At 41.2% G+C, this 22375-nt stretch overlaps 1 pseudogene; it reads right to left on the bottom strand.

The window, feature by feature from the left end:
• Positions 1–9960: 9960 nt before the first annotated feature.
• LOC133762268 (activator of 90 kDa heat shock protein ATPase homolog 1-like) lies at positions 9961–10590 on the bottom strand (annotated as a pseudogene).
• Between the last annotated feature and the right edge of the window lie 11785 nt (positions 10591–22375).

The following is a 22375-nucleotide window of genomic DNA, read 5'->3' as shown; positions in this document are numbered from 1 at the left end:
AAAATTACCTTTCATGGCTGTCATGAATCGGGAACATATGGCAGTAATGAAAAAGAGGAAATAGTAGTTTTTCATTTTATTTACATAGCTCATTAGGTTTTGCAAACATTTTTGCATATGTAGTATTAAAGAAGGGAGCATACCTATCAACAGTGTTGAAATGACAAATCTGAAACATAGAGACATTAGGAACCTAATTTCTGAGCAGAAAGAGTCATAGCAGTTGTCAGAATTAGAACTGATATCTTCTGACTCATTACCTCATGATTTTTCCATTGCACCAACCCAAATTCCTATAGCATTTATTATCTGTAAGCCTCTCTTTAAACTTAGTGCAAGGTATCTTTTCTTACAATTGTTCTTTCTATTGAACTAAATTCTACAATACTCCTGTTTATGAACAACCTTGTTTACCCTACATATAACTGAAAATCCATATTTTTTTTAAAAGAATGAATTCTGCTATAATCCTGTTTAGGCTGGTTAGCAATTTGTTTATGTAACTTTTGATGATAGACCCTTGAATTACTTTTTTTAAAAGATGTTATTTATTTATTTGAGAGATATAGTTATAGACAGGAATATGTAAGCCCTGGGAATTTTGTCAGCTCCAAAGAGGATACCCACAGGCAGTAACTGATCCTAGACTTATCACTGAGTTTGACAATTTGTGACTTGAACATGGTTTCATGTCCAAATAGACAAAAACTCATTTTCTATTCCTATAACATATAATTGAGATTCTATTATCATTCTGTTTTATAGATTAAAAAAAGACCTTAAAGTTGAACAATTTGTCATATCCACACAACTCACGAGCCTCTATTGAAGAATTGAGGGCTTTCATATATGCTAGCTGTATGAAAAGTACTGCAATATAGTTCATCACCATGCTTTTAAAACTAATTCAGGGGCTGGCCCTGTGGTGCAGTAGCTTAATCTCATGGCGCCATCATATATATGGGTGCCAGTTAGAATCCCAGCTGCTCCTCTTCCAATCCAGCTCTCTGCTATGGCCTGGGAAAGAAATAGAAGTGCTTGGGTCCTTGCATCTGCTTGGGATATCCAGAAGAAGTTCCTGGCTCCTGGCTTCCAACTAGTGCAGCTCCGGCCGTTGTGTCCATTTGGGAAGTGAACCAGTGGATCTAAGACCTCTCTATCTCTCCCAGGGCTTACATATTCCTGGGAAAATAGGGGAAGGCCCATGGGAATGACCATTTTGCTCTTGAGTCCTTCTGTTTACTATATTCAGGGCCATTTTGTACATAAACTTCTCAAACATGGATGACCGCTCAGTCTTCTAAATGCTTAACAGCAGTTGAGCACTGTTTCTTTGCCAGCCTCCTTGGGCAGGCCGACCCAACACACTCCTCTTAAAAATGTTGTCTTACAAAAGATGCTCAAGACATGGCACTTAGTGGTCAATTCTCATTTGTATTCAAACATCCATTCTCAGAAAAGGGCTTGTTACTTCCAGAATACTGAATTCAACCACTTGAAGAAATCCACAGTCCTCCTCTTATTTCATCACTGGAAGCAACTTGGTTGGATCACTTTCCCAAAGCCTCCATTTATATCACTTTTGAGACAGTCCAGTTTAACTCCTTTGTTGGTTGAGGATTCTGAAATGAATCCAGTTAACTCTCATCCTGGAGATTAAAGAAATCTAGACTCAAGAACTTAGAGCCCTGACTTATCTTCACTGATTAAAATTCAATGGAAAAAAGAAAATACAGGCAGATCACAAAACATATAGCAGTTGAATAATTTGCATTGCTTTTTCTTATTATTATTCATAATGCTATGTATGTGTATTGATTATGCTCCATTGACTCTTTAGTGTCTGGAGAAGCTTTAAGATATAGGGAGGGGCCAGCATTGTGGTGCAGTGGGTTAAGCTGCCACTTGTAACGCTGGCATCCCATATTGGAAAGCTCGTTCAAGTCCTGGCTGCTCTGCTTCCTATCCAGGTCCCTGCTAATGTGAGTGGGAAATCAGCAAGATATGGCCAACATACTTGGGCCACTTACCACCACATGGGAGACCCAGATTGAGTTTCAGGCTCCTGGCTTTGGTCTGGCCCAGCCTCAGCTGTTCTGGACGTTTGAAGAGTAAATCAGTGGATGAAAGATCTATTTCTCTGTCTCCCCCTATCTCTGTGTATCTCTCCCTTTCAAATAAAAAAAAAAACCTTACATATGTAGAGAAAGACAGCCCTTGTTTGGATTCTTGACTCTGGATTTTTTGTTTTGACTCTTGGCTCTGCCATTTATTATCTCTGTGCACTTAGGCAAGTAATCACACCTAGCCTTAGTTTTTTGTTGTATAATTAATTGTGAAGGTTAATTGCACATAACCCATATTGCTTAAGCTTTACTTCTCAAAACATATAATTATTTCATATGTATAATAATATCCAAAATATCAAGACTTTGAGCCCATGCTTGGTTGATGAGTCAGTTTCTCCTGTTTGCAAGGTCCCATGACCAAAGTTTGCCCATAGTCCCCTTTTCTCATGTCTTGTGCCACCCCTGGAATGCAGACCTCTTGTTCTTTTTTCCTCTCTTGGGAGAACTCCTTTAGCACTGCATGATCAGAGGGATTTCTCACAGAAGAGCAGGTAGGCCCCAAGAAACAGGTTTGTCACATCCCAACCTTTTCCTTCCATAGCATTTGCATGCCTAGGGAATAGGGAGTGATAGAAGGAAAATCAAGTGCAGTCTTCACCCCGTATTCCTGTTGACATTTAGTTAACTTATCAGCTTAGCCTGCTCCTTCACATCTTCCTTATCAGGATATGAGGTCCCTTTTTTGCACCAGCCTCCTTCAAGGGACCCTGGTTGCCCAGCTTGGTTTGTGGGTGCCTGAACACAATAGGCAAGGCTAGGTTTGAGGTCTTTTTTTAAAGATGTATTTATTTATTTGAAAGGCAGAGTTACAGAGAGACAGAGGCTGAGAGAGAGAGAGATCTTCCATCTGCTGGTTCATTCACCAGATGGCCTCAATGGCTGGAGCTGCACTGATCCAAAGCCAGGAGACAGGAGCTTCTTCCAGGTGTCCCACATGGGTGCAGGGGCCCAAGGAATTGGGCCATCTTCTGCTTTCCCAGGCCATAGCAGAGAGCTGGATTGGAAGTGGAGCAGCAGGGACTTGAGCTGTTGTCCATATGGGATTCCGGCACTGCAGGCAGCAGCTTTACCTGCTACACCACTGCGCTGGCCCCTTGAGGTCTTTTCTATAGAAATTCTAGAACCATGAGAGACCATGTGTGTATTTAGACATGTGCTTGGGTATTTCAGAACATTCTTTTTTTGAAGAAGCTTTATTGGGGCCAATGCTGTGGCACAACAGGTTTTGATTTTTAAAACAATGTATTTATTTTAGAGGTAGAGTTACAGAAACAGGGAGAGACGGAGAAAGGTCTTCCATCCTCTGGTCCACGCCCCAACTGGCTGTAGTGGCTGGAGCTGGGCCAATCCGAAGCCAGGAGTCAGGAACTTCTGGGTCTCTCATGCGGGTGCAGGGGCCCAAGGACTTGGGATCATTTTTTACTGTTTTCCCAGGCCATTACAGAGAGCTAGATTGGAAGTGAAGCAGCAGGGACTCAAAACGGCACCATGGGCAAAGGCTTACCATACTGCACCACAGTGCTGGCCCCTCAGAACTTTCTATGATGGCCATCAAACTCCTGAAACTTTCTATAAAAGGCAGTCATACTATCCAGGATATAGGGAACTTCATACCATGTTCCCAAGTTGTCCAGTACCAAAATATTCCTTAAAACATCTAGTGTCTGCCACCCAGCAAGATCTCAGTAAGTACAGTTTCTTTTTATCTTCTCTGCTCAAAAACAATTTGGTGTATTTGTTAGAAAGTTAACTATAAACATGTTTTTGTCTTTAGCTAAGTCAGCAATTTTTGCAGTGATAAAATATAAGACCCAGGCCAGCGCCGCGGCTCAGTAGGCTAATCCTCCACATGCGGCGCCGGCACCCTGGGTTCTAGTCCCGGTTGGGGAGCTGGATTCTGTCCCGGTTGCCCCTCTTCCAGGCCAGCTCTCTGCTGTGGCCCTGGAGTGCAGTGGAGGATGGCCCAAGTGCTTGGGCCCTGCACCCGCATGGGAGACCAGGAGAAGCACCTGGCTCCTGGCTTCGGATCAGCGCGTTGTGCCGGCTGAAGTGGATGTTGGAGGGTGAACCAATGGCAAAGGAAGACCTTTCTCTCTGTTTCTCTCTCTCACTGTCCACTCTGCCTGTCAAAAAAAAAATTATATATATAAGACCCAAAGTTGTGTGGGTCATAGAGCATTTCACGACTTGGGAGCTTACTACCCCAGCAGCCTATACAGCTGAAACATGGCTGTGTTCTTTGACTAGCTACTAGAAAAAGAGTCACGATACCACAGCCTGGTAAGAGCTGTACGGCGCAGACTCAATGCACAAAGGATCCTTACCAAAAGTGGTGCAGAAAACAGTTATTTCCTCGAGTGCCATGTGATGGAGACTTATAGGACAGGACACTCAGGCTAAGGGTGAGGCCAAGAAAACAAGGAAAAGAAAAACTTCCCCAAAGTTTATGAGAAAGCAGGAAGCCAAGTGTTTGCAAACTATATTGCAAGGGACTGAGGCCTCTACAAAGCTCGTGTTTAGATGAACTTTGAACTTTTGCCAATGCAAAGAATAAGGGCTATTTATAAATCCCTATTTGGCACTGAAGGCAAATAGCAAAAATCCAAACACAGGAGATGATGGGGATAGATATTTTGGGAAAACAGAAAATGATGAGTAGAGTCTGGCTAACATTAGACAAGTTGTCCAGACCCAACCCAATTTGAGACAATTCTGTATTCACTCTGGGTTGAGAATTCTCATAAAATAGTTAAGGAAGAGGATCTACAAATTGACCCCAAAAATAAGCACATATGATATTTCTATTATGACATTTCAAGTAATTTTTTAATCTTTAAGAAAATCATGATGTTCCATTAGTTTCACTAAGAGAAAAGAAACTGAGGGATAACATGCCCCAAAACACAGAAAAAGTAACAAAACAAGTCTTAGAAATCCTATTTTAGGGGCTGGTGCCATGGCTCACTTGGCTAATCCTCCACCTGCGGCACCAGCATCCCATATGGGCACCGGTTCTAGTCTCAGTTGCTCTTCTTCTAATCCAGCTCTCTGCTGTGGCCCGGGAGTGCAGTGGAGGATGGCCCAAGTCCTTGGGCTCCTGCACCCACATGGGAGACCAGGAAGAAGCACCTGGCTCCTGGCTTCAGATTGGCGCAGTTCTGGCCGTAGCAGCCATTTAGGGGGTGAACCATCAGAAGGAAGACCTTTCTCTCTGTCTCTCTGTCTAACTCTATCTGCTAAATAAATAAATAAATAAATAAGAAATCCTATTTTAAACATAGGGCTTTCATATGACCTAGTAATTTTGCTCCTGGTTATCTACCCATGAGAAATGAAAACATGTGTCCACACAGAAAAATTGTGTGTTAACATTCACAGAAGCATTATTCATAATAGCTGAAAGGGAGAAATAACCCAAATGTCCATTGATAGGTTGAATGAGTAAACAAAATGTAGTCTGTAATGACAATGGGATATTATTCAGCCATGAAAACAATGAAGGGCTGATACATACACAATACGGACAAACCTTGAAAACTTTGTTAAATGAAAGAAGCTGGTCACAACAGATCACATGCTATGATTCCATTTATATGAAACGTCCAACATAGGCAAATCTATAGAAATAGAAAGTTGACTAGTGGTTGCTAGAGGAGGAGGGTGTAGGGATGGGACATGGGGAGATAATAGCCAAGGAAGTACAAAGATTTTACAAAGAGAAGAGAGAGAGAGAGAGAGAGAGAGAGAGAGAGAGAGAGAGAGAGAAAGGAGAGATAAAAAAAGAAAAAGAAGAAAGGAAAGAAAAAAAGAAAAGAATGAATCTGAGTTACCCTTTGGGCTCCCAGGGATCAGCACTGTGGTACAGTGTGTTAAGCCACTGCCTGCAATGCTGACATCCAATACGAACACAGATTTGATTCCCAGCTGCTCCACTTCTGATCTATTTCTCTGTTGTTGTGCCTGGAAAAGCAGCAGAAGATGGTTCCCATGCTTGGCCCCTGCCAACTACTGGGAGACCTGGATGGAGTTCCTGGTGTGGACTTGGCCCAGATCCAGCCATTATGGTCACTTGGGGAGTGAACCAGCAGATGGAATATATTTTTTTCTCTCTATCTCCTTCTATTTTTAAAAATTTATTTATTTATTTGTAAGGCAGAGTTACACAGAGAGGGAGAGAGAGAGAGAGAGAGAGAGAGAGAGAGAGAGAGAGAGGTCTTTAATCCTCTAGTTCACTTCCCAATTGGCTGCAATGGCCAGAACTGTATTGATCCAAATCCAGGAGTCAGGAGCTTCTTCCAGGTCTCCCACATGGGTGCAGCAGCCCAACAACTTAGGCCATCTTTACTGCTTTCCCAGGCCATAGCAGTGATCTGGATCAGAAGTGGAGCAGGTGGACTCGAACTGGTGTCCATGTAGGATGCTGGCACTGCAGGCTGTAGCTTAACCCACTATGCTACAGCAACGGTCCCTCTCTCTCCTTTTTCTCTCCTTTCAAATAAATAAAATAAATTTCTCTTTTTTAAAGAGTCCATGTTCTCTATCTTTCTTAACTGCAAAAGCCTATTGAATAGAACTTTTTGTTGTATGTACTTGGACACTATAAAATACACGAGTTTGGTATACATAGGGGGCAAAAGCAGGTAAAGCGAGTCCTTAAAGAAAAGAGATGAGGTTAGAGCTTCTAAGTAGCAGGTAAAGCTGCTGCCTACAGTGCCAGTATCCCATATGGGCGCCAGTTCGAGTCCTGGCTGGTTCTGATCCAGCTCTGCTATAACCTAGGAAAGCAGTAGAAGATGGCCCAAGTCCTTGGGCCCCTGCACCCATGTGGGAGACCTGGAAGAAGCTGCTGGCTCCTGGCTTTGGATCGGCGTGGCTCTGGCTGTTGTGGCCATCTGGGAAGTGAACCAGTGGATGGAAGACCTCTCTCTCTCTCTGCCTCTCCTTCTCTCTCTGTGTAACTCTGACTTTCAAATAAATAAATAAATCTTTTTTTTAAGAAAAGGAAACATGGGCCTCTGAACACTTAAAAAATAATAATTAAAAAAAAGAAAAGAGATAAGAAGGATCCTAGCTTAAGGGGACTCCATGATAACAAATGGGTAACTTGGCAGGAGGTCTCAGTGTTCATCTACACTCTTCTCTCTATCCAACAAAGGTCTTCCATTCTCTCTTGGCTACTGAACATCACAGAGAAACTTGGGAGACAGGGTCAGGGTGAGATGCCAGAATAGGCCCATTACAAAACTGCTGTTCACCTTTCAAAAACGACCAAAGCTCCAAACTTAATTTCCCAGGGAAATAATGTTAAATTTGTGAGAAAAGTGCCATCTAGTTACATGGGGCACAAATACTTGAAAGCTAAAAGTTCAAAAGCTTTTATTTTTCATGTCTTTGTAAAAAAAAAAAATCCACCCATTAATTTTTCAACAAATAATTAAGATAGCCATAAATTTTTCAACAAATAAGTGTGAAGAGCCCCCTGGTGGCCAGTTAGTAGTAAGTGTCCAGAGGACTTGAGGCGGGCAGTAAAAATCCTGGCCTATGACTCACAAACTTTCTAAAACTGAGCATTTGCCTCTTTTGTGATAATAGTTTCAGGTTGTAAATGACGTTCTCATCATTATCAGAGCCTGCTTTAATTTACCTGGGTTTCAAACGGGTAGCTACCAATGAGAAATGGTAATTTGGAAAGTCATAATCTTCTATTTATCTGTATTCTGAGAAGAGGTTTTGGGTTCTCAGATCTCAGTTTCAAAGCATGCAAAGCTTTTATTTGGAAACTTAATTACCACCATGGCAGAAATATTTTAAAGCTCCCACGTTTACACATTCCTCAGAAAGCGATTTCCAAAATTCTCCTTTCATGACCACCCACCAGATGGCACTATGTCCTTACATTTCCTAAAAACAACAGCGTCTTCAGGGACATTTATACCATGTTTTAAGTACTCTGTATTAATGTTCAGATTTTCAAGCTTTTGCTATTCGAGACTACAGCTCGGAAACAACAGGAATTTTGGAATTAGAAACCTATCCATTGTAATTAGAGTTAGCAGCTATGCATGTAGATGCTTAAGTCACTCATGTAGTTAAAGAAGAAGCAAAGCGATTATAGGCAGCTGTGGAATCTGCAATCGCTGGAGCCTCCACCCTTCCTCTGCTTGATGCCTTCTTCTTAACAAGTGTTTCCTTAAAAACATTACCATGATCTGTAACTTAGTCTTGAGTGAAGATTTATAAGGATCTTGTAATGGAGGCAGATATTGTGGTTCAGTCCGTTAAGCTGTTGCTTGTGAGTTCGCATCTCTTATCAGGTGCCTTGGATTGAGTTCTACCTGTTTTCAATCTGGCTTCCTGCTAATGTGCCTGGGAGGCAGCAGATGATGGCCCAAATACTTGGGTCCCTGCCACCATGTGGGAGGCCAGGATGGAATTCCAGGCTCCTGTCTTTAGGCTGGCCCATACTGAATTATTGGGGGTATTTGGCAAGTGAACCAGCAGATGGGAGCACTCTCTCTCCAACACTTCCTCTTTCTCTGTCATTCTGCTTTCCAAAAAAAATAAAACTTCAAAAAAAAATCTTACAATGTTCTAATCTAGTTATAAGAAATAAAGCTATCTCTAAAAGAGGATAATATTCATCCTGTACCTAAAAGCAACTTGGAAAATAAAGAGCTAAAATTAGGAGGGAGCAGGTGGCCGAATGAGTGAGTCACGTACATGGGGCTGCAACAGAGACAGACTGAACATTCTTTTACTCCCCTACATTTCCGGGCCCCTTGCAATCAGATAAATTCTTAGGGTGAGTCCTCATAGTGAAATATTAGCAACTGCTAAGTGTGTCATTTCTATGCTGGGGTAATGAAAAGCCTGTGCAAATTTCTTTTCTTTCTTTCTTTCTTTCTTTCTTTCTTTCTTTCTTTCTTTCTTTCTTTCTTCTTTTTTTTTTTTTTTTGACAGGCAGAGTGGACAGTGAGAGAGAGAGACAGAGAAAGGTCTTCTCTTACCCTTGGTTCACCCTCCAATGGCTGCTGCGGCTGTCGCACCGTGCTGATCCGAAGCCAGGAGCCAGGTGCTTCTCTTGGTCTCCCATGCGGGTGCAGGGCCCAACCACTTGGGCCATCCTCCACTGCACTCTTGGGCCACAGCAGAGAGGTGGACTGAAAGAGGGCCAACTGGGACAGAATCCAGCACTCCGACCGGGACTAGAACCCGGTGTGCCAGTGCCGCAGGTGGAGGATTAGTCTATTGAGCCACGGCACCAGCCGCAAATTTCTTATACTTCTCTTTTTGCCTAACAAAATCTTCAAGGAAGCTGCAAGCTTATGATGATGAGCTTTACAAGGTGGTGGCAGCTCTACTGGCTTGGGTCTCTGGGTGACTGTGTGGGAGAGAAAGTTCTGGCAACTCGGGGGGGGGGGAGATATGAGGTGAACAAGAGGTTAACTCCTATATTTTTTAAGCTACTGAGATCTTAGGGTTGATTGTAACCCTTGAGCACACACCCAGAATAATGCCAGGTTTCTCTCTGCAGACTGTGCCACTTATAGACTCCTAAGAAATACATGGCTTCAATCTGTCTCAGATGATTTGCCACTGGAATTTTTTTTCCTCAGACATGCATGTTTTTAAAATTATGTTTGTTTAGCATATGTACACAAAAGAGAAATCACCCTCTAAGCCCACCCCACAGAAAACACAGACAAATCCAAAGTGCATGTAGAGAGGATTGGGGGAGGGACCCCAGTCCCAAATTAGCAGTTAGGATGATGCAATCCTGCCAGTCACAAGCCCCCATCAGGAGATGGTTGAAGTGTAGGGCAGGCTGGAGCTACAATAAGTATACTCTAGAGCCAAAGGTCTGTTTGATGTCCTAAGAGTAGTGCCACTGCCAGCCCTACTGTGGCCACTCTTCCTCAGGAGCAGCGATGCCTGCACCTTCCATGCACAGCTCTGTCTCGCCTTTCTTGTCAATGAAAGTCAAGGTCATGGTGGCAAAGTGCTCCTCTGGTCAAGATTTCTGGTCAAGGTTTAAACCTTTGTTTCTCAGGGGCCAGATAGGAAATTTCCCCAGAGACATTGCCATTTACCGTGTGAAACTCCCCTTCTTCGTCTGCTTCTAACATTGCAGGAGCACAGGTGAAGGCCTATACCAACTCTTGGGTGGTAAGCCCTCTGTAGAGCTCCTCTGGTGGCACCAGGGACTAAGAGTGATCTTCCAAGTGGGGATTTTGACACCAACAGGTTTGGCCTGGCTTTTTGAAGGCATGGACTTAGCCTTGAGTTCCACAGGTTTCCATGCTGGCTCTCCCTTTGGGTCTATTGACTCTCTATTCATTGTAGGCAAGATCATGCCCTGGGTGAACTCTCTTATGAGAATGCTGATGTAAACTCCCAGTGCTTCTTTTAGAAGTTCTGCCCCTTCTGCCTTCATTAAGGCCACAAGATTTGTGTCAGGCTCATTTTTTTTTTTCTTTTTGACAGGCAGAGTGGACAGTGAGAGAGAGAGGCAGAGAGAAAGGTCTTCCTTTTCCGTTGGTTCACCCCTCAATGGCCGCTGCAGCTGGCGCACTGTGCTGATCAGAAGCCAGGAGCCAGGTGCTTCTCCTGGTCTCCCATGGGGTGCAGGGCCCAACCTCCACTGCGCTCTCGGGCCACAGCCGAGAGCTGGCCTGGGAAAGGGGCAACCGGGATAGAATCCGGCGCCCCGACCGGGACTAGAACCCGGTGTGCCGGCACCGCAAGGCGGAGGATTAGCCTAGTGAGCTGCGGTGCTGGCTAAAAGAAGTTTTTTCATTGTTTTGTGTTGACCTTATAGATTCCTTGAAAGGGTCTTGGCAGCCGTTTGAGAAATGCTGTGCTGGAGGGAGGCACAGGCTGGTTTGTTGCAGGAACTTGGTGGGCGATGGCATGACTAGACAGTGATCCAGGGAGGAGGGGTAGGAAAGGCAGTCAAAAGTGGGCTGGGAGGGGATCCTAAGGATCTTGAAGGAAAGGGGGAGCCATTTAAGAGCTTTGAGGAGAGGAGTAGCATGCTCTGACTGAAGCTAGTAAGAGGACACTGTGGTTGCAGTTCAATTGGTGCAGGACGGGTATGACAGGGAGTCTTATGGGAAGCAATGCAGTAATGCAAAGGAGGACATCCATGTTTACCAGACTTAACTCCCCGTCAATAGACTCAGTAGTGTTCAAGTAGTGCCATTTCCCTTGAAGGATTCGCCCTCAGTTATCTTCCTTTCTTTGTCCCCCTCACAGCCTACGTAAATTGTCTCTTAATTGTGCATTTCCCTTTAATTTTCTTGTTAAAGGCAATACAGAAAAAATTGTTTTCATAACTCCTGTTCAGTCAATGTTTTCAGCTTTCTACTCTGTCAGCAAGTTTATTTTTAAAGATCTTTTGAAAGATATAACTCTTTGAAAGGCAATAATCAAAACTTTTGTTGAATTTTTTCTTAATTTTCCATTGATATTAATTTCTGCCTCCTGTTTTCTTTCATCAAATGTATTTTCCTACAAAGAATTGTCTTGCATTTTAAGCTGGGTCTCTCTTTGACTTCAATTCCAATGTGATTTTTTTTTCTGAATACATTTTTTGGAACATGAATTCATTATAAAGTAAAAATAGGAATTTCTTTTCTTTGGGTACTTAAAAAATCAAATAAGTATATCATCTGCTGTAATTTAATTAAGCTGCAATCACTCCTTTGCTTGCATTTTTAACTATTGCCCATTTTAAATCTCAATGTTAGTTTGAAATGTAATGCATTATACAGCATTGTCCTCTACACTATACATTCCCTGAAGTGCAGGCTTCACTGGTCTTCCTGGACCCAGCACCCCCTTTCTTGTTGCTCCCTGACTAATGAGCCTAGGATCCGTTTAGGCATTTTCCATGTTATTTGTTTCTCATTCATTTCAAGTAAAGAAATGTTATAAAATCTACTAAAATGTTTAAATGGCATTAGAACTTATTAATCCAGGAAACAAATTGTGGTGTATTTTCTGTGGACCTTAATATTTACCCAGAAATAAGTGGAATATTTCGGTGTACTCATTAACTCAGACTGAAGATTATCTTAAGGCTTTCCTCTTGTGAATAGAAATGGTGAAAAGGTAAACATTGGTGGGGCCGGTGCTATGGCATAGATGGTAAAACTGCCGCCTGCAGTGCTGGCATCCCATATGGGTGCCCATTTGAGACCCGGCTGCTGAAATTTCAATCCAGCTCTTCGCTATGGCCTGGGGAAGCAGTATAAGATGGCCCAAGTCCTTGGGCCCCTGCACCCATGTGGGAGACCCAGAAGAAGCTCCTGGCTTCTGGCTTCCGATCAGCCCAGCTCCCGCTATTGCACAGATGGAAGACCTCTCTCTGCCTCTCTATTACTCCACCTTTCAAATAACTAAATAGATCTTTTAAAAAAGAAAAGTACATATTGGTTTATTTTGATGGCTAACAATTCTTCAATTAAATTTTAAAATACCAGGAATAGGTGTTTTGTCTAGTTGTTAAGAAGCTGCATGGGATGTGCTAATCTCATACCAGAATGTCTGGGTTTAAGTACTCGCTCTAGTTCAGATTCCAGCTTCCTGCTAATTTGCACCCGGGGAGGCAGGAGGCGATGGCTTACGTGCTTGGACCTCTGCTATCCACGTGGGAGACTTGGAGTGAGTTTTAGGCTCCTGGCTTTGACCTTGCCCAGCCCTAGATCTTGTGGGCAATTTTGGAGCAAAAAATGGATGGAAGGTCTCTTTTTGTCTGTCTGTATGTCTGCCTGCATGTCTCTCTGTTGCTCTGCCTTTCAAATAAAAGTAAATAAATAGATATACAAATACAATAAAAAGAATGAGGGAGAACAATAAGGTAATTCAAATATTACAAGCAATAAAAATTAAAATTCTTTTTTTTTTGACAGGCAGAGTGGACAGTGAGAGAGAGACAGAGAGAAAGGTCTTCCTTTTGCCGTTGGTTCACCCTCCAATGGCCGCCGCGGTAGCGCGCTGTGGCCGGCGCACCGCGCTGTTCCGATGGCAGGAGCCAGGTGCTTATCCTGGTCTCCCATGGGGTGCAGGGCCCAAGGACTTGGGCCATCCTCCACTGCACTCCCTGGCCACAGCAGAGAGCTGGCCTGGAAGAGGGGCAACCGGGACAGGATCGGTGCCCCGACCGGGACTAGAACCCGGTGTGCCGTAAAATTCTTATTTTTAACTATTTTAAACGTTCATACATGTATTAAAGAATCAGCTTAATGAATTAATATATCTATTTGATAAATCAAAATCAATAATTTTATTTCATGGTTGATTTTATTTTATTTTTTAAGTTTCCTATTCCTCTATTTTGCAGGCTAAGTAGAAAGTATTATAAATCTTCTACTGCCAGTATTATGCATCTCCTGGATTCACACAGGGAAATTACTACAGGTATCCATGTAATTCATTGTCTGTCTTGGAACAGTTTTGAGGATTAGAAGCTGCAATAGTAATGATCACAGTTAGCGTAAAATGTGATTGCTCCAGTAAATCAGAACATCTGGTCACCCTGGAGACAGGTGTGAGAGGAGCAGATTTTTCCCCCTTAGTTTTTGTGTTCTGGAAGTGATTCTTTAGATACAGACCAAGGAAACAACCTATAAAAGAAATAGTTGTTAAGCTGGCCTTCATTAAATTAAAAGTTCCTACTCTGTGAAAGAGACTGTCAAGAGTACGAAGACAAGCCACAAACTGGGAGAAAATATTTGCAGAAGTATCTAATAAAAGGCTGTGACTAGGGGCCGGCCAGTGGCGCAATAGGTTAATCCTCCACCTGCGGCACCGGCATCCCACAAGGGTGCCAGGTTCTAGTACAGGCTGCTCCTCTTCCAATCCAGCTCTCTGCTGTGGCCTGGGAAAGCAGTAGAGGATGGCCCAATTGCTTGGGCCCCTGCACTCGCATGGGAGACTGGGAAGAAGCACCTGGCTCCTGGCTTCAGATTGGCGCAGCTTGATTGTTGCGGCCATCTGGGAAGTGAACCAACAGAAGGAAGACCTTTCTCTATGTCTCTCCCTCTCACTGTCTGTAACTCTACCTCTCAAATAAATAAACAAAATCTTTAAAAAAAAAAAACCCTGTGACTAAAATAAACGAGGAACACTTAATACATGACAATAGGAAAATAAACAACCAGATTAAATAGTAGGCAAAAGACTTACACAGATATTTTACCAAAGAAGATATATAGATTGCAAATAAGTGTATGAAAAAAATGGTCAACATCATGTGTCATTTGGGAACTGGAAATTAAAATAGCAGTAAGATATCACCACATCTTTTTTGAATGATCATAATCCAGAACAATTCCAACTTCAAGTGCTGATGAGCACATACAACAACAGATTTCCAGAATAGGGTGGAGGAACTATTTCCCTATGCTATTTCTTCCTTTCTTATTCCTGCACAGAATAAGAGGAGTGATTTTGCTGACTGATGAGTGGGAGAAGAAACTGAGCATGTAACCTCCAAGTATCACTATTGCTGAAACAACCAGCATAATGCTTGATACATCCGAAAAAGATTTCCCCGGATGCTTGTTGTGAAAGTTTCTGATGTTATATAAAAAGGAATGTTTTGCTTCATGATTCTAATTTTACGTGTCCATATGGACTTTTGGAAATTTAAACATATCCCTCTCCTAAGCACAGCTCCCTTACTGTAAATCTTTTAATAGTCTTCAGATAGAATGTTCTTTCTAAAGGAGAGCTTTCTTCTCTTTTTACTTATCAAAGGATCCTTTTTTGTTCCTGGCAATCTTCTGCTTAATTTTTAATCTGTAAAGATAATTCGTTATGCATTAACAAGTGCTTCCATTAGAAGATAAATCAAGTTCCATCTTCTTTATTTTGTATATCTTTGAGCTATGTTTATAATTAATAAAAATGTAAAAATCTAACCAAAATTATAGAGCGCAGAACGAGAATATTTTTTTGTTGTTCAAAGGCTTTCCTACAAAAAACTGCAGCTTGAAGACTGTTTTCAAAGACAACTTTTTGTTATCTTTGAACACAATATAGATCTCTCTTCGGTATTGAATCCTGATTTTTTGTTTAAGATTTGTTTATTTATTTGAAGGCACAGAGAGAGATGGAGCGAGCACGCACCATACACCTGCTCGTTTAGTTCGACTCTACCCAGTGCCATCTGTTCCTCCAACGCTCCAGGAGTAAATGTGAGGGCCATAACGTTGAGAGGCTGGCACTGTGCAGGCATCCCTTCTTCAGGAGGGATCCTCTGAACACCAGCTAAAGGACCTCTGGGGAGAGGCTCAGAGACCACAGTCGCTGCACGTGAGTGCGAGGCAGGATGCTGTCTTCCCTAAGTGAGTTACCCACTATCCCCTTCATGGTTTTGAAACTGATAGATAAGATCTTCACCCAGCCTTTAATCACTTCAGCAACTTTGCCTTTTCATGGTTCTCCTCTTCCATAGCTTGCCATTTGAGCCCATAATTCTATTTTCATGTTTCTTCTCTTCTCTGTAGATAATTTTCTTCTTCACTTCAGCACAGGTGACCAAGTGCATATTCCTATAAAAATTCTCAACTGCCCATTATGCATCTCCTTCTAAAAACATCCAAATCTCAAAAATCACTGTCTGTTACTTTTTGTGCATATCCTTTGTCTCTTTCTTCTGCCTCTTCCCTCCCAACTCCGCTCCATCTGGAGTCCCTTTGTGATTTTATCCCATTAAAATTCTGCTTATTTTTCAAGCCTTCAAAAGTACCTTCAGCTTGAAGCTTACCCAGATCTTCTAAACCATATTTGATATCTTCATGTTTTGAATCCATGTGGCATTCTCATTATTTCAAACTCATGGAACTGATTGTACTCCATAAAATATGTAGGCAATTAAATAATTTCTTATGCTTATACCAGAGTTCACAATTTACTCCCACTGTGCTATGAACATGCTAGGAAATTGTAACTTTCCCTACCTTAAACTTAGCTAATTATCCTTAAAATCATCACCTTCCTGATGTGAATAACCACAGTAGTAAGTAGAGTATACTCATGGAAGTGTGTGGAGAAAAGAAATGTGTGGAGAATGTGTTTACACGTGAATGCTTCCCTAGTTTGCCCATCATTGAGCATAAATGATTCATGTGCGCAACAATATTGGAAACTCCAGTGCTCTGGGAAGTGCTCTCATGTGGAAGTCCCACCTCTAGTCCCAGTTGCCTGTTCTGGTTTTTACCAGGAAGGGTTCTAAAGGAAGGGAGAAGGAAGATTTTCATTTAATCAACAACTTTGCATCTCTTCTGCTCTAGGACCCACTGCTTTTACTCCATTTCCTATTGTGGTAGTTTGTTCAAGAATTTTTCTTAGCCCTTTCTTATGTGACTGTCAACCTATCCTGGAGCCTCTTATCCACCTCCATGTAGCTGGATAGCTGGCTGTATCTATCAGGAATAGTAAATAAGTGTCTTTTTCTATGTTATAGCTCGCTTTTATCCAGAGTGTGTAGGATTTTTTAAAAGATTTAATTTATTTACTTAAAAGGCAGTTACAGACAGAAAGAGAGGGAGAGACAGAGAAAAGTCCTCCATCCACTGGTTCACTCCCCAGATGGCCACAATAGCTGGACTTGGTCGGATCTGATGCCAGGACCCAGGAGCTTCTTCTGGGTTTCCCATAGAAGTGCAGGGGCCCAAGCACTTGAGGCATTCTTTACTGCTTTCCTAGGCCATGGCTGAGAGCTGGATCAGAATAGGGACAGCCAGGACATGAACTGTTGCCTGTATGGAGGCTTAGCCTACTATGCTACAGCATGGGCTTCATGTGAAGACTTTTGAAAGGGAGGCAGAAAGGGTCAGAGGATGACCTAAGGCAGTCTCACACTGTGCCTGTTTAGCATTCCCTCTGATTTTTTGATAGGAAAGAGTGACTTCTCAATTCCACAGGAATATTATGCATAATATATAGTTTGATACATAATAGTTTCACTGTCTCCCAAATCCTCTGTATTCCACCTGTTCATCCTTCCCTTCCTCTAACCCTTGGACACCATTGATCCTTTTACTATCTCTGTATTTCTGCCTTTTCCAGAATGTTATAAGGTTGGAATCTCACCCAGTAATATAAATTTTTCTCCACATCTTTTCATGGCTCATTTAAAAAAAATTTATTCTCTTAAAGATATGAGAGAGAGAGAGAGAGAGAGAGAGAGAGAGGAAATATTCCATCTCTTAGTTCATCCTGCAAGTGTCTACCTAGGCCAGGTGGAAGCCAGGAGCCTGCAACTCAATCTGAGTCTCCCATGTAGGTGACAGGGGCCCAAGTACTTGAGACTTTACCTGTTGTATATTAGGAGGAAGCTAGAATTGAAAGCGGAGCCAAGACTCAAACCCAAGCACTATGATATGAGATGTGGGAATTGCAAGATGCATCTTAAGTGCTGTGTCAAAGGCCTTCTTCAGCTCAGTTACTTTTAGCTCTAAATACTATTCCATTTACTGGATATACCACAGTTTACCTATTCATTCCCTTATTGAAAGACATCTTGGTTGCTTCAAAACTTTGGCAATTATGAATCAAGTTGCTGTAAACATTTATGAGTAAATTTTTTGTGCAGTTATACATTTTCAAGTCATTTGGGTAGATGAAAAAGCGCACAATTATTGAATCATACAATAAGAGTATGTTTATCTTGGTAAGAATTTGTCATACTGTCTTGCAAATTGGCAGTACAATTTGGCATTCCCATCAGCAATGAATGAGAGAGAGAAAGAGAGAGCTCTTGTTGTTGTATGTGCTCATATCAGTACTTGAAGTTGGAATTGTTCTGGATTATGATCATTCAAATAAGATATAGTGATATCTCACTGCTATTTTAATTTCCAGTTCCCAAATGACACATGATGTTGACCATTTTTTCATCCACTTATTTGCAAACTATATATCTTCTTTGGTAAAATATCTGTGTAAGTCTTTTGCCTACTATTTAATCTGGTTGTTTATTTTCCTATTGTCATGTATTAAGTGTTCCTCGTTTATTTTAGTCACAGGGTTTTTTTTTTTTTAAAGATTTTCTTTATTTATTTGAGAGGTAGAGTTACAGACAGTGAGAGGGAGAGACATAGAGAAAGGTCTTCCTTCTGTTGGTTCACTTCCCAGATGGCCGCAACAATCAAGCTGCGCCAATCTGAAGCCAGGAGCCAGGTGCTTCTTCCCAGTCTCCCATGCGAGTGCAGGGGCCCAAGCAATTGGGCCATCCTCTACTGCTTTCCCAGGCCACAGCAGAGAGCTGGATTGGAAGAGGAGCAGCCTGTACTAGAACCTGGCACCCTTGTGGGATGCCGGTGCCGCAGGTGGAGGATTAACCTACTGCGCCACTGGCCGGCCCCTAGTCACAGCCTTTTATTAGATATTTCTTCTGCAAATATTTTCTCCCAGTTTGTGGCTTGTCTTCGTACTCTTGACAGTCTCTTTCACAGAGTAGGAACTTTTAATTTAATGAAGGCCAGCTTAACAACTATTTCTTTTATAGGTTGTTCCCTTGGTGTTGTATCTAAAGAATCATTTCCATGCCCAAGGCATTCTGGATTTTCTTCTATGTTATCTTTTAGGAGTTTTATATTGTTTTTGTATTTTACATTTAAATGTCTATAACTTTTGCAATGTGTATAATTATATTGGCTTCATCAATATATCCTTTGACCTGGTTCATTGAAACATATTAAATACTCAGAAAGATTTGTTGAATAAAAATTCAAGAGTATCTATGTATTTGTGTATATTAATGTATGAGTTTATATATGTTATGAGTAGGAAAATGTAGATCTAGTCTGATATCTTGGATAATTAAAATGATTAGAAAAATGAATAAAATATTAGAGGACATAATGTAGAAATAATTATATTTAAAAATTCATACCACTCATAATGCATACTTTTGTACCATAGCAGAATTTATTATAAAATGCATTCTGTAGAGGGCGGTGTTGTGGGCCAGCAGGTTAAGCCACTACATATAATACCAGCCTCCTATATGAGAGTCCCAGTTTGAGTCTTAGCTGCATCCCTTCCATTCTAGCTCCCTGTTGTTGCAAGATGGCCCAACTACTTGGGCCTCTGACATCCACGTGCAAGAGAGAGAGAGTGGATGGAGTTCTGGGCTTCTGGATTATGCCTGGCCCAACTCAGGCCATTGCAGCTATTTTGGGAATGAACCAGCAAATGGCAGATGGATCTCTCTCTCTCTCTCTCTTTCCCCCTCTCTATGTCAGTCTACCTATCAATAAATAAATGTTAAAAAAATAAAATAAATCCATACTGGGGATTAATATAAAGCCCAAAATAAATTTTTAATGAGCTGGTAACATTTATACTCACATAAAATATGATCAAAATCTTCTAGAAAAGGATACATAATTGAATTTACTAAGTACAATATTTTGTATCTTTTTGCCCCTGGAAAGTTTCACATGATATAATGTTCAACAAAAGAATGTTTTTTCTTGAGGAAGTCACAGTTTATTAGGCATTCACAGTCATTCTTTGGTGTCTGCAGGGAATGGGCTATAGGCCCCCTACAAATATCAGAATCAATGGATATTTTATCCAAAGTGATGTAGTATTTATATATAGCCTATGCAATACTCCTGTGTCATTATTATCATTTCTAGATTATGTATAGTAACTTATGAAATGTAAATACTATATAAATAGGTGCTCTACTGCATTGTTTAGGGAATAATGACAAGAAAAATATTACATGTTCAGTTACAGACCCATTTTTTTTCTCAAATATTTTCTATCTGTACTAGGTTGAATCCGTAAACATGGAAGCCATGGATACAAAGGGCCAACTGTAGAGCCAGCATGTACCATCATGGTATGAAGGAGGTAAAGAATAATATTTATGGGGAATGGAAACTCTTGCATTTCTCCTAACAGCAGGCAACATGAAGAGGATCTTTACTTCTTTTATTTTTCCGGGGGAATGGCAATAAAACTTCCTAGTTGAAGAAGGATGAAGGGTGTGGCACCATCTCTGGTGACATGAGACTCATCTGGTGCCACAATACAAATTCCACACAGAGTCAATTCACATTGACTGACTAAAAATTTCACTGTGTAGTGCAGAAAACCTAGAACTTGCTCAAGTACAAACGTGGGCTGTGACAGTTAACATGTGATTTTAGTTGGTGTCTTTTCCTGTGTTCATTATATTAAGACAATGGGAACTGCATAGATAATATACACCTATTTTAAAAGACTGAATTGAATTACATCAGAGAAAAATCTTATATTACTTTTGTACAAAAGTACACAATAAACTAATTTTGATACGTAAACTCAACCATATTCTTTTCAGAGTGAGATCTTATTGGTTGGAACATTCCAACTATTAGATGGTTCTTATATTCTGGGAAGATTCTTTGGCAGTTTTTGTCTCAACTGACCAGTTAGAAGGTACAAAAGAGCCAGGTTTAACTTGGACTTTAACTGCTGAAATACAATCTAATTTCTTCATGGGAAAACTTTGGAGTAAAAGAACAAATTGGGTTTTTAGCTTATTTACACGTCTGAGAGACAATAGCACCAAAAATCCACAATTAACTCACAGGTAATTGACATCTCTTCCTGTTTTCTATTTCAGCCTATTTTACTTCTAACGGTAACTTCTCTGTTATTTATTTTATTTATTTTTCACAGATACAATTCTAAGAATATAATGATATTCATTCCCCCCTCATTCCCACCCCTTTTCTTTCTCTTCTCCTTCCTCCTTCCCTCCCTCCTTTCCTCCCTTCCCTCCCTCCCTTCCTTCCTTGTTTTTAAGATAGCACATTTTGAATTTATATCATAGTGAAAAACCTAATGATCCACTAACTAAAGAGTTCAAGAAGCCAAAAGTAAAAAGAGTACAGTTCAGTGGGAATATATGCAAGGACTATAAATAACAATCAAATAAGGGGCCAGCATTGTGGCTTAGTGAGTCAAGCTGCTTGCTACAATGGTATCCCCTATAGGTAACGATTTAAGTCTTGGCTGCTCTACTTCTGATTCAGCTAGCTGCTAATGCTCTTGGGAAATTAGCAGAAGATGACCCAAGCACTTGTATCTCTGCACCCACGTGGTGAGCTCCTGGCTCCTGGCTTCACTTTGACCTAGCCCTGGTGTTGTGGTCATTTGGGGAAGTGAATGGATAGAAGATGGAAGATCTCTCTCTATTCTCTCTCTGTGTGTGCCTTTCTGTCTCTCTGTGCTCTATCTTTCATATAATAAATGTTAGAAAAAAAAGATGACCATTTACTCATATTCAGTAAATTTTGAAATGATCACAGGTCATTACAACTATAGTGGCATCTCCTTCTTAATCATTGGTTTGAAAAAGATACAAAATAAAGTTTGACAAAACTTTACTTTCAGCAAAACTGATATACACAGGCATTTCTTTATTTCTTTTGTTTTTTGATTTTTTTCTTGCTGTCTTTCAAAAATGAAGGATAAACCTTGAGGCCAGTGCATTTCAAATTGTGTGCAAGATATTTCCTGTTAGTACAGTTTATTTCTTTTTGTTTTATTTCACATTTGCTAAAATACCAATATTCATTAATTTTCAACTAAGGATATACTTGAAGTCACCTTTCCAGTAAACAATAAAAAGATATGGTAGTCCACTCAAGTCTTCTTTTCTAGTTCCTCATACGGTAAAGGGCTTGTCAGTACAGGATTGTCTGGGTTAGTGTACAGGAAACTGAATTCAGAACAGCTTGCAGATTCAGTTTGCATAGGTGAGGATTTAAATGAAGCATAGTATTTATTCATTGGTTAAAAAATTTATGTATTTATTTTGAAAGGCACAGTGACAGAGAGGAGAAGAGATAGAGAGAGAGAGAGAGAGAGAGAGAGAGAGAGAGAGAAAGAGAGAGATTTTCCATCCATGGGTTTACACTTCAAATGGCCACAACAACTAGGCTGTGCCAGGCAGAAGCCAAAAGCCAGGAATTCATCAAGGTCTCACATGTGGGTGCAGGGTCCCAAGCACCTAGGACATTTTCCTAAGCCTTCCCAGGCATGTCAACAGGGAGCTGGAGGGGAGGTGTGGAGCAGCTGTGAACTGGAACCTGCACTCACATAGGATATGCTGGTATCACAGGTGGTGGCTTAACACACTGTGCCACAAAACTGGCCTCCATATTTCAAATTATTAAAAAAGTTTCCTGGGGCTGGTGTTGTGGGTTAAATCACTGCCTGTGATGTTAGCA

The sequence above is a fragment of the Lepus europaeus genome, chromosome 1 (assembly GCF_033115175.1).
Source record: "Lepus europaeus isolate LE1 chromosome 1, mLepTim1.pri, whole genome shotgun sequence".
In the NCBI taxonomy this organism is placed as follows: Eukaryota; Metazoa; Chordata; class Mammalia; order Lagomorpha; family Leporidae; genus Lepus; species Lepus europaeus.
Note: the sequence above shows the minus strand (reverse complement) of the source record. Positions and strands in the feature narration are given on the sequence as shown.